The following is a 12,575-nucleotide window of genomic DNA, read 5'->3' on the forward strand; positions in this document are numbered from 1 at the left end:
GGAGGAAAGAAATGTAAAAGGTAAGATGAGTGGTGGGCTCCCCCACTAGTCACAGCCATAAAAAAATCATAGAATTATAGAATCATTTTGAATTGAAAGGGACCTTTAAAGGTCATCTAGTCCAGCTCCCCTGCAGTGAATGGGGACACCTATAACTGGATCTGGTTGCTCAGAGCCCTATCCAGCCTGACCTTGAATGTCTTCAAAGACTACTAAGATCATCTAGTCCAACCATAAGGAAATATCAACCATTGCTGGAAGACAAACAAACAAACAAACAAACAAATATCAATCATTTCACATGATAAATGTCATGACATTACGTTTTCCTAAAAAAATCATAGAATCATAGAATCACCAATGCTGAAAAGACCTCCAAGATCATCCAGTTCAGCCATTCATCTACCAGCAATATTACCCCTCTAAATCATGTCCCTTAGTACAACATGTAAATGTCTAAACATCTAAAATCTGGATGTCCCATCAAAACCAAGAGGAAATCAAAAGAAAACCTGACTGCTGAGTAGATGTTCTTCCTTAAGATGTTAGGAAGCAATTCTTTACTCAGATGGTGGTGAGGCATTGCAATGTGTTTTGCAAATAAGTCGTGGATGCCTATTCCCTGAAGGTATGCAAGGGCAGGTTGGATGAGGCCCTGGGCAGCCTGATCTAGTGGTTGGCAACTAGCCAAGGCAGGGGTTTGGATGATCTTTAAGGCCCCTTACAACTCAAGCCATTCTATGATTCTTCCTTCTTAGCTTTTGAGCAAGCCAAGTGGTGACAGTCTTCTTCTTGCCAGTTGCCTTTACTATCATCTTGGTAGAAGGGGAGTATGCAGGGAGCAAATCACTTCAGCACTGTATCAGTGGGACCGTACGTCAGAACCATGACCCTTAGTGGGGCTGGAGAAACCCCAGGAGCCAGAGAGGCGATGGGAAGCTGGAGGCATGGTTGATGGAGACTGAAGTGATCTGAGAGCAGTGGAACAAGAACAGTTTGGAGGTCATGGTGAATCACCAGCACAAGTCCAAGTGGCTGAAATAGTGAGAGGGTTTTCTATACCTGAGAATATGAATCCCCAAGTACCAGAACCAGCCCAGCTGCCCCACATCTGGAATCAGAAGCTGTGTCTGCAACTTTTCTTAGCTAGGTAGAGCATGGCCAGGAAAAAGCCACATGTCCCCAGATCTTACTTCTTTTCCTGACCCCATCTGTGTAACGTGTCTCAGCTGCAGTCAATTACATCTGTGTATCAATTTAGTATTAAAAGGCAAGGAAGACAAATTACTCAAACTGGCAATCCCAGAGCCTGGGAGAGAAGAATTTCTGGTGTTGATTCATGAGATTCTCATCTCTTTCAAGCTTCACCAGACTCTTCTCACAGGAGTTCCTGTGTCCATGACCACTTCATCCCTGCTTTTCCATTTCCTTAAACCTTCACAAACCTGTCTTAGAGCAGCCGTACATATGCAGAAACTCTTCCTTCCCCTCCACACTCCTCCTCCTCCCTCTCCCCCTGTGGCTGCTTGAGAAATTCAAGCCCTCTTCCTATTAGGAAGAAAAAAGGGTGTGATACCAAGTTGAAAGGGAAGGCAGAGGAATGGGTTAAAGAGGTTTAAATTGGAGTTTTATGGATATTTCTTGCTCTCCTTTGTGAGCCCGTTAAACTTTTCTTTTGTTAAAACCAAGAGGACAGGAATGAGAAAGGAGAGGAAAGAAGGGAAAAAGAAGGAGGGGAGGAAAAAAACCCTCAGATATTCATGTGCGACATAGCTCAGGGAGGTGAGACGTACAGCTGATTTGCTTAATGCTGACAGGTCTTTCTTCTTATTGGAAAGAAAACACAGCGGGGATCCTAAAATATGCCGTGTAAAGGTCCATGGCAGGAGCATTTCCAGTCTTCTGTGGTGATGCTGCAGGCCAGGTATTCATACAGACACATCAGGGGAAAATAACACAGAAAGTTCTTAAGTAGGCTCCCATTAACCTGATGCCTATGGTAATGTCAAGCCAAAGTTGCTCCTATGCACACAGATAGCCAGCACGGAGAGGTGTAAGTGTGCCAATGTGTATATGCTGGTGTGTCCATATAGGACAGAAAAGAAGGAAAAATGGGAGAAAAAGGGAAGAAAGGAATACAAAACTAAGGTGGAGGGGAGGATGGTGAGAAAGCCAAGACAAAGAAGGAGGGAGAATCTAAAAGAGGATAAATACAAAATGAAGGTGAGAATTACGATGGAGGATTCTTCCCATGCGATCCTGTTCCCTGTTGGGGTTTGGAAGGTTGATTCTCCCAGAAGAGAGTAGGGTGAGAGCCTGAGCATTTCGGAGAGTAAGAGAGCCACCAGTCTGCTTCTTCCTTGTGCCCTGGGTAGCTACAATGCTCTCCTAAGTTGAGCAGCCCCTCCAGACAACCTGACTGTGCTGTCTGTCTCCTCCAATGAGTGGATGGCTTGCCCTGGGGGACTGTGTGTTTGCCTTCCCTTGTGTCAGCTTCACAACCAACAGGGTATGTCGTGCCAACATCATGCACAACACACAAGCTGACACAGCTGATGCCCCTTGATGCTGGGACAGCTGCGATGCTCTACAAATAAAGACAAGACTCAAGGGCAATCATCCAGCTGTGGATGAGGCCATGACAAAGACTGGCATGTTACCTCTCCAAGGGGACATCCTTCTCACTAATTTCCTCTCCATACCTGTTGGCACTACATCACAGAATCACAGAACAGCTGAGATTGGAAGGGACCTCTAAAGGCCATCTGATCTAACTTCTACTCAAGCAGGGATACCTACAGCAGGTTGCATGGGACCATGTCTAGATAGCTTTTGAAGATTTCCAAGGAGGGAGAGACTGCTACATCCCTGGTCAACCTGTGGTCAAAAGGAATATTCTGTGTTCTGTTTCGTGCCCTCTGCCTCTTGTCCTGGCATCGGGCATCACCAAGAAGAGCCTGGATGCTTCCTCTTTGCACCCTCCCTTTTAGGTATTTATACACATTGATAAGATCCCTCTTTTTGTCTCACCTGAGACAAAAGCTAGGACAGATCATTATGTAAGGTCATGATATACATGCATGGTTATAATGGTAAAATCACAAGCAGAGGGTGGGGAAAAGGGAGTAGCAGAGGAGAAAGGGTGGTCCTGTGTGGGGCCAGGAGTTGGACTTGATGATCTTAACGGACCTAGGGGTATTAGTAACGGACCTAGGGGTATTAGTTGACGCTCGGCTGAGCATGAGCCAGCAGTGTGCCCAGGTGGCCAAGAAGGCCAATGGCATCCTGGCTTGTATCAGAAATAGTGTTGCCAGCAGGAGTAGGGAAGTCATTCTCCCTCTGTACTCAGCCCTAGTGAGGCCCCACCTCGAGTACTGTGTCCAGTTTTGGGCCCCTCACTGTAAAAAAGACATTGAGGCCCTGGAGCGTGTTCAGAGGAGGGCGACGAAGCTGGTGAGGGGTCTGGAGCACAGGCCTTATGAGGAGCGGCTGAGGGAGCTGGGATTGTTCAGTCTGGAGAAGAAGAGGCTCAGGGGAGACCTCATCACTCTCTATAACTACCTGAAGGGAGGTTGTAGTGAGCTGGGGGTCAGCCTCTTCTCTCTCGTAACTAGTGACAGGACGAGGGGGAATGGCTTCAAGTTGCGCCAGGGGAGATTTAGGCTGGACATTAGGAAATACTACTTTTCTGAAAGAGTGGTCAGACGCTGGAACAGGCTGCCCAGGGAGGTGGTTGAGTCACCGTCCCTGGAGGTGTTCAAGAAACGTTTAGATATAGCGTTGAGAGACCTGGTTTAGTGGGGTTATGTTGGTGGTAGGTGGGTGGTTGGACTGGATGATCTTGTAGGTCTTTTCCAACCTAGCTAATTCTATGATTCTATGATTCTATGATCTTAATGGGCTCCTTCCAACTCAAGATACTTGTGATACTATGATTCAGAAGCAACATAGGTATTTATATGGACCAGGAGTTGGGGTTTCAAGATTAACCCAGAGCTGGAGAAGTGGTGGTGTTTGGAGCTGGGAGCTATGTGCTGGTCAACCCAAGCTGATGCCAAGGTGCAAGCTGGACATATTTATGAATAGCCAGGCAGCACAACAGGAACAGCAAGAATGTAGAGGGAGCAGTTTGCACCTCCTAGCTGCAAGGTAAGCACCTACATCATGTATTAGACTTTTTGCTCTGGGTGACAAGAAGCAGAATGTAGGTCATGTCACAGAGCATTGCAAAGGCAACACTCAGGGACACTTTACAGCCTGTCCTTTCCAGAGTTACCAGAGAACCAAAGTTTCTTGATTACATTCCTCTCACACTCACAGTGTGGATGTCCTTTCTGTGGCATATTCATCTAAGGCATACATTCTGAGCTCCGTCTTTGCACAATTAGTAGTCCAGAAATGTGGAGTATAGCTATTCTCATTCTGAAGTGTTCAGCAAAACTTTCCCTCACTGCTATTGACTGTTCCACCACATATGTGGAAAGGAACAGTGTTTCAGTCCTGCTCAGGGGCTAGGACACTCAGGCATTTGGGCAGGTAGCATTCAGATGCCAGAAGCAAGGGATCCAAGAAGGACCAAGGGAACAGGCGCATGTCATGGACTTCAGTTAGAAGCTGGGCCTCTTTTGAGAGAGTCTACCCTTGTCTCAGAACAGAGCAAGCAAGAGATACCATGCTTCAAGTGGAAAATGTATCGGCAAAGAAGTGATGGGACAGCATTAGTCAAGTGATGTTCTTGTGCTATTCACAGAGATGTTCCGCATCCCACCGGGTCTTCCATGGGATCACCACATAAAACAGCCTCATAACAGGAGACAAAATCTTACTCTCCAAGACTTGCAAGTCTCCTCCCAAGGACATTAGGGCTTCACCACTCCAAAGTCTGCTATAGAAATATCTCTCTACAGTCATCCACAAGCTGACATGGAGGCTGAAAATCAGGAAGGGTACATTGTTACTGCTCATACATCATGATGCTGAGGAGCATGATGGGGAGATGTTCACTATCAGTGGGCCACTGTGGAGGCAATTGTGAGAGGGAGAGCAAATATGTCCAGCAAAAGCCACTGAGGTGGCTAGGACTAGAGCAAAGAACATAAGATGAGGGGCCAAGAGCTGGGTTCATTCACCAGAAGAATAGGCAAAGGGAGATCATATTGCCATCCTTAGCTGCCTAGTGGGACAAAGGCAGACTTATCACAGATGTGCACAGTAGGAGAACAAGGAGCAACATGGACAAGCTGGAATATGGGAAATCCTGACTGATAAAAGGAAATTTTCCTGCACTAAGGACTTTGAAACCTAAAGTGTTGGCTAAAAGAGACTGTGGGGTATTTTTCCTTCGAGACAGTCTGAACAAAACTACATAACTTTATGGCCTAATTTGTCCCTGCTTTCTGTGAGCAGTAGGGCTGAGTGATCTCCAGAGTTCCCCTTGTACCCAAATCATTCTGTATGACATTGTCCTGCAGCTGTATGACAACATCCTGCATGCAGCCAAGGGATGAACCCCACAAAAATCACATGTGATGGTCACTCACAGACCTCCATGCCCTCCACTGGGAAATAATTTTGACCTCCTAGATCTCACAATTCTGAGGCTTCAGAATTTCACTTTTTCCTCTTGCCTGGATCATCGCTATTTCCTGCAGCCCAAGCTGACAGCTTCACACCTACCAACATCCAACACAAAACAGAATATTTCTATAACCAATCCCATAGTCCTTCTTTTGTCCTGACCAGACCTGTGAGCGTACATCCTGAGGTATGCCATTGTCTACAAGGAAAACTGGTTCTGGAGAGACCTTGTAAATGAAGGTGAATCTCTGTCATTCTCTGGGTAAATAAGCTGTTGGGAAATTGCTTTTTGTCCTTTTAAGAATTTGTTGCTAAATGATCTCTTCCTCCTCTTTTCCTTTTGGGAAAGCCAAAGTTTTGCTTTTATGTGGGGTAGTCAGCAGCTGCCCAAACTCATTTTTTTCCACATCATCTAGGACTGTGGCTCTCTGATTGTAATTTGACAGTGAGGCTGCCCCATCCTTCCGTGCACCATCTCCTGTAAACATCAGCTCCCTCCTTGAGCAGACATGAAGTTAAGGGCTAGATACATGGAAAAGAACTTTCCCACATGGCTCTTCTGTATTGGAACATGTTGGGAATCATAGAATCATATAATCATTTGAGTTGGAATGGACCTTTAAAGATCATCCAGTCCAAGGTGACGCTCCTACTGAAGCATTTCCCATGATGAATCTCACCACGCAGGTGTATGAGGAAGATGAAGAGGGGGACATGGGGTTTCTCAGGTCATAGGTAAATCTTAGAGGAGTTCTACTACGGGACACAGGACAGGCTCAAAAGGATGTGGTTCCTCCACTCTGCTCTCCTTCCTCCACCCTGAACCAACCCCACTCCCACCCCACTACAGTGAACTATGGGAAACTTTCCATTGCCCCAGAGTGAACATTCTGATTGCAACCCCCTGTCATTTCCCCCTATGCTTGTGTCCTTCCCCATGCCCCAGCCTGTAAGAACAGTGCTTCTGGACAGCCCTATTCACCTTATTCCAATGGGAGGGAAATGCCCCGCTTGATTCACTCTGTCCTCCTGGGAAAGCAGAGTCCTGTGTGGAAATGAGCTCCGTTCCTCTCCTTTCTCTCCCTCTTCTCTCTTCCCCTCTGCATCACACTCATCGTTTCATCCTTTGAGAACTCTCTGCCTCTCCCTATGGGACCCACTTTAAAAAACAAGGGGAGGAGGGATGGGGGAAAAAGGAAAGAAAACTCCATTGTCTTGTCAAAGGGAATAAGTGAAAAGTTGCAAGTGTCTCTCTGCAGGTTTTGGCTCCTGTGTGTTCTCCTTTCAAACCCTGCCAGCCTCAGGGGCTGTCATTTCGCCTTCATCTCAGCGGATCGACCCATGGTTTCCCACTGCTCCCCCTCCCTAGCATCAGTGAGCGCGGAGCTGCCAGGCTTTTCACGGCCACCATAAGCTTGATCCTATTGACAGGTCTCTTCTCTTTGCTTCCTTTTCAAAGCGGGGCTCAGGGTCCCTTCCTTCCTCCCTTCCTTTCCCCTTCCTTCCCTCCCTCTCTTTCTGTTCCCGATTTTCTTCTTCTTAGAGGCACGCCGCCGAGGTGCTGCTGTGCAATGACTTGATGAGGCCACACGCGGCGGAGCCGGGGCCCAATTATAAACCCCTCTTTAAGAGCGGCCTTCATTTAGAGAGTGAGATCGGAGCTGTTGGAATATTAACGAGCTCTTGCCAGCAGCACAGCATCCAGCAGCAGGGAAGGTATGCGGGGAGGAGGGGTGCATTCATCAGTCCAGGGTGATGCCCTCGGCAAGAGTTTCCAGGAACAGAGATGGCGATGCGCACCCACCACTGTGCTGGGCATGGTGTTGGCCACACCAGCTTATCCCAGCAAGGCTGGATAAAGGTTGGACTTGATGACCTTAGAGGTCTTTTTCAACAAAATGATCCTATGATTCTATGATTCTGTTATTCAGTGATTCAATGATCCTATGATTCTATGAGCCTGTGATTCTATGATTTTGTGACTCGATTCTGTGATTCTATAATTCTACGATTCTATGATTATATGATTCTATGATCCTACAGTTCTATGATTCTATGATTCTGTGAGTCTATGATCAAGGAAATGGTTTAAAGTTGTGCCAAGGAAGATTTAGATTGGACACAAGGAAGAATTTTTTTCAGGAAAAGAGTGGTCAAGCATTGGAATGGGCCGCCCAGGGAAATGGTGGAGTCCTTGTCCCTGGAAGCAATTAAGAAAAGTCTGGATATGGTGCTAAGGGATATTGTTTAGTGATGGGACTTGGCAGGCCAGGTTGATGGTTGGACTTGAAGATTCTGAAGTTTTTTTCCAGCCTAGACTAATCTATGATTTATGCATGGGGTCACCATGACCCCTCCCATAAGGCATCACCCAGACATAGGGTTCTGTCCCACCTTTCCAGATGTGGTCTTATGGCTACAGAAGGTACAAGAATTTATGTCACCACATCTGAAAGTGGCCTTGAGACTTTGTCCCCTGGGTGGCACAAGGCTTCCTCATTACCTTTCCTCATCCATGTAATGGGTTAGGGACTCTTTTGTGGATATTCAGCAGAAAAGTGGTTGTATGCTGCCAGGTGACTAGCTGTCATCCAGCGTAGAATTGGAAGATTACAAATACTGACCCCAAAGCCCATTAAAGCTTCAAAAGGGGATTGCGCAAGAGGTGGGTCTGGAAAGATCTCCACTGTTTACTGGAGGGGCATATGGGTGCCCATCTACAACACAACCGTGTTGGCAAACACATGGGACCAAAGAAGAGCACATGCATGCAACAGATGTCAACATATGCAGATACATGCACCCAAATGGCAGGTACACCTGCAAGCACATCCAAACCAGCCCATGTTTAATGAGATATTCATGACCCTGATCACACAACACAGCCAGACCTGCACACAAGTGTGTCTGTGCAACCACACAAACACAGAAATCCAGCTTTCATCTGGCACCCTCAGTCCCAATGAAGCCATAGGTTGAAGGCTCAGAAGGTACATGACAACAAAACAAACATGACACCACAAGAAAAGTCTGAGAAAAAATGGAGAAAGCAACCTCATGCAAAGCTACAACAAGATACATAAACGGATGTTTTTCGCATTGAATCTGGCTAGCTATGTGATCCAAGACATGTCCCAGATCCCATCCCAGGAAAGCTGAGTCCAATTTGAGGGTCCCTGAAACTTTTATCCACTCAAGGAGAATCCCAGGGGCCAGATGCTGGAAGCTGAATCAAATGCAGTGACTAAGGTGCTCTGATTTTTCATAGAGTGCAAAGACAAATGTAGTAGCACAGGTGGGAGGGAATAGAGATATAGCCCCAGATAATAATAATAATAATAAATGAGAGTGGTGAGAAATGCATTTCTGAACCAAGGAAGTCCCCAGAACACCAAGGACCCCAGTTCACTGGAAAACCAGTTCCCCCAGTTTAAAAACTAGAAATAGAGACAAGCAAAGTATGTTGAGATGGATAATAACTTTATTAGACCTTTAGTACAGATAGCAGGTGGATTTTCAGCCCACAAATGCTTCTACAGATCTGAAACAGAAAAGAAATTGTCAAGTTGGTAAAAAATTTTGTTGAGTGCAGTGGATTTATGTTGATCAGCTGGATGAATGGAGGGGAAAAGGTATCTGTAATGTAGACCAGAGGAAATATCAGTCCCTTGGGAGAGAGGGAGGAGACAGGTGCAGGTAGAGCCTCTGGACCACTACAGAGTTAAGGCCTGAGGAGGCATGGGAAAAAAGAGTAATACTGCATTAAAGCAATTGTTGCTCATTATAAATCCATAATTCCTGATACTAAATTGTTCTCTGATTAAGGTATTTAACAGATCTGCTTCAAGGATCAGAGCAGAGAGCTGCTGAAAAGCATTTCCCTGCTGGGAGCTCATCAGGCATCACTGCTCTGGTAGATGATGATCATCTGGTCACACTGGTTTTGTTTCCAGGGCACACAACACGTTATTTTGTGGACAGTGTGTTGCATCCTTAGATGTGCACAGGAAGCATCATCCTTTGCAATACAGTAGCTCCCATGGATACCAAGAGCAACTGAGAAAGGCCTAAGAAATTCAGAAAGACAAACTTTTAATGCCTTTATGAATTTTCCTATTAATACAGGATGATAGGTAATGATAATAACAGTAACAGCTAACAGCTATTAGCTAAAAATGCTGCAGAGGGAATGCTGCTTCCTATAAGAGCAGCCCTCCAGAAGCTATTTCTCCTATCCCTCCACCCCATTAAGCTCTTCCAGTTTCTTCCCCAAGCATTCTCCATTGGGAGCACTCAGATTCCGCCTGACTCAAAGGATCAGCTTCACCTCATTAAATGGATTTTACGAGAAAAATCAGGGACTAGCACCTACAGCATAACCATGAGTGCCACCTCCAAATTCTCCTTTCAACTGCCCAAGAAACTCCCATTACTGTAAGAACATAGTACGTGGCTCCAGGTCATGGATATCCCCGAGGACACACCATTTAGGGCACACCATAGATCCATGGGGCATCCCATACCCCACTCCACCAGCATATTTAAAGCTCTGTGCATGGAGGCTGAAAGCCAGCCTCCAGCTGAGTTAATGACATTCAGCAATTGCCTGCCAACATGAGAAACTGCAAGGAAGCAGGAAAATACACTTATTTACGCCTCGAAGATGGATTCAGCCCACCAGTTCCTGCAGGGCCACCAGTCCTCTCTGTGCATACTGGGAAATAAGTTTTCCCCTTGAAGGGCTACAAACGCCTTGGTGCATGCAGGCTTTACATGAATCTCTTTGGGGAAAAACAGAGCTGCTGAGTATCTGCTGCCCAGGGCTGAGCTCAGGGTGGGGATGGAGTTTGCAAACCAAGAGATGATTCAAGGTCTTGATTTATTTGTTGGATATCTGGGAAAATTTCTTCTCAGAAAGAGTTATAAGGAATTGGAACAGGCTGCCCAGGGTGACGGCGGAGTCACTGTCTCCGGAGATGTTCAAGAAAAGATGTGGCACTGAGGGACTTGGTTTAGTGAGAATAGTGGGGGTGGGTTGGCGAGATGATTTGAGTAGACTTTTCCAACCTTAATGATCCTATGATTCTGTGAAAGTCTCTACGAGTGACAAACAGGGAAACTGTTTGTCCAAGCAAAGAGCACCATGATATTAATGGGGAGTAGACAGCAGGGATTGGCTGCTGGTGGAGAGGTAAGCAGGCTCCCCAAAATACCCATATAGAGGGTTGTGTGCAGCTCTTCGGGCCAGGTGTCATTCTGCAGGTTAATTAATTAACTTTAGACCATGATGCTGGTGTCATCTTTTCCTAACTTTTGATCCCAGAGGAGGTGGTCTATGGCTGAGAGTGTCATGGCACTTTACAATATAGAATCATAGAATCATTTTAATTGAAATGGACCTTTAAAGGTCGTCTAGTCTAACTCCCCTGCAATGAACAGGGGCATATTACACATCTGAGTGCCCTAACACCGTCCACCAAGCCCTCTGCTAACTAGCCACAGAGACTTTTGCAATGAACCAGACTTTTTGCTGTCTCATTTAGGAAGCCAGTGGCCCATAGGTGGTGGGATTGCCCAGGATGAAGCAAGTAGGGTGATGGGATGCACCATGCAGAGCTTTGAATCATAGAATCATTGAGGTTGGCAAAGACCACCAAGATCATGGTAAGATAAAGGTTGATGAAACTGGGCTTTTTTAGTTTGGAGAAGAGAAGGCTCCGGGGAGACCTCATTGTGGCCTTCCAATACTTGAAGGGAGCATATAAACAGGAGGGGGAACGATTGTTCACAAGGGTGGATAGCAATAGGACAAGGGGGAATGGTTTTAAACTGAGACAGGGGAGATGTAGGTTAGATATTAGAAGGAAGTTTTTCACACAGAGGGTGGTGACACATTGGAAAAGGTTGCCCAAGGAGGTTGTGGATGCCCCGTCCCTGGAGGCGTTCAAGGCCAGGCTGGACGTGGCTCTGGGCAGCCTGGTCTAGTGGTTGGTGACCCTGCACTCAGCAGGGGGATTGATACTCGATGATCTTTGAGGTCCTTTTCAACCCAGGCCATTCTATGATTCTATGATTCTATGATCATCTAGTCCAGCTATCAACCTATCACCACTATGCCCACTAAACCATGTCCCTCAGGGCCATATCTGCCCTTTTCTTAAAGCAGGATCTCTCCCCTGCCCATTCACATCTGGAGATGCAGAAGAGGGGAGAGAGACCTGCAGTCCCAGCCCTGCCAGCTCAGCACTTTTGTGCTTTTCTTGTCAGGGGAAAAAAAAAGAATAAAAAACCTCTTTCTGTTTTGTTTCCTTTTTTTGTTTGCTAATTTATTGTTTTGTCCTGAGCTCATGCTTCTGCAAATCCCTTGTTCTTGATGCTCATTAAAATATTTTCAGTGCACACGGGTGCAGTTAGTTGCTGCTATGAGCTTTTTGTGTTTATTTTTCTCTCCTCCCAGACCCCCCCGCTACACAACCCCGCGGTCAAAACGTCCCTGTGTTTTCCACATGCTTATTACCCAGAGAATCAAGGCTCCTTAGCAATTTGCTAGTCACTCCAAAGCAATCAATTATGCATCAAATGACTTTTTGATTCTTTACCTTGTGAGAGAAGAGATGGAAGAAGAGGCTGTCTTTTTATTCTTTTCTCCTCCTCTATATTATTATTATTATTATTATTATTATTATTATTACTCCCTTCTCTCTCTTCTTCTCTCACTCTCTCCCTTTCTGTGCTCAGTCAGGTCTGCCTGCTGGCACCAGGATTATGACATGATCAAATGGCTTGCTCTTAATTGGCAACAGCTCCAAGATGGAAATAAGAGGGAAAGATTTAAAAGAAAAGGCCACAGGAGCTGGAGCCCTTGTGCATGGCTTTAGAAACTTGTTGTGGTGCCAGGTGAGCCGGGAGGAGAGAGATGAGCCAGCGGGGATCCAGACACTTTGGGTGAATGGGTAGAAAGATGGAGACAGACTGATGGGGACAGACAGGTGCAGACA

Source organism: Numida meleagris, chromosome 2 (assembly GCF_002078875.1).
Source record: "Numida meleagris isolate 19003 breed g44 Domestic line chromosome 2, NumMel1.0, whole genome shotgun sequence".
NCBI lineage: Eukaryota > Metazoa > Chordata > Aves > Galliformes > Numididae > Numida > Numida meleagris.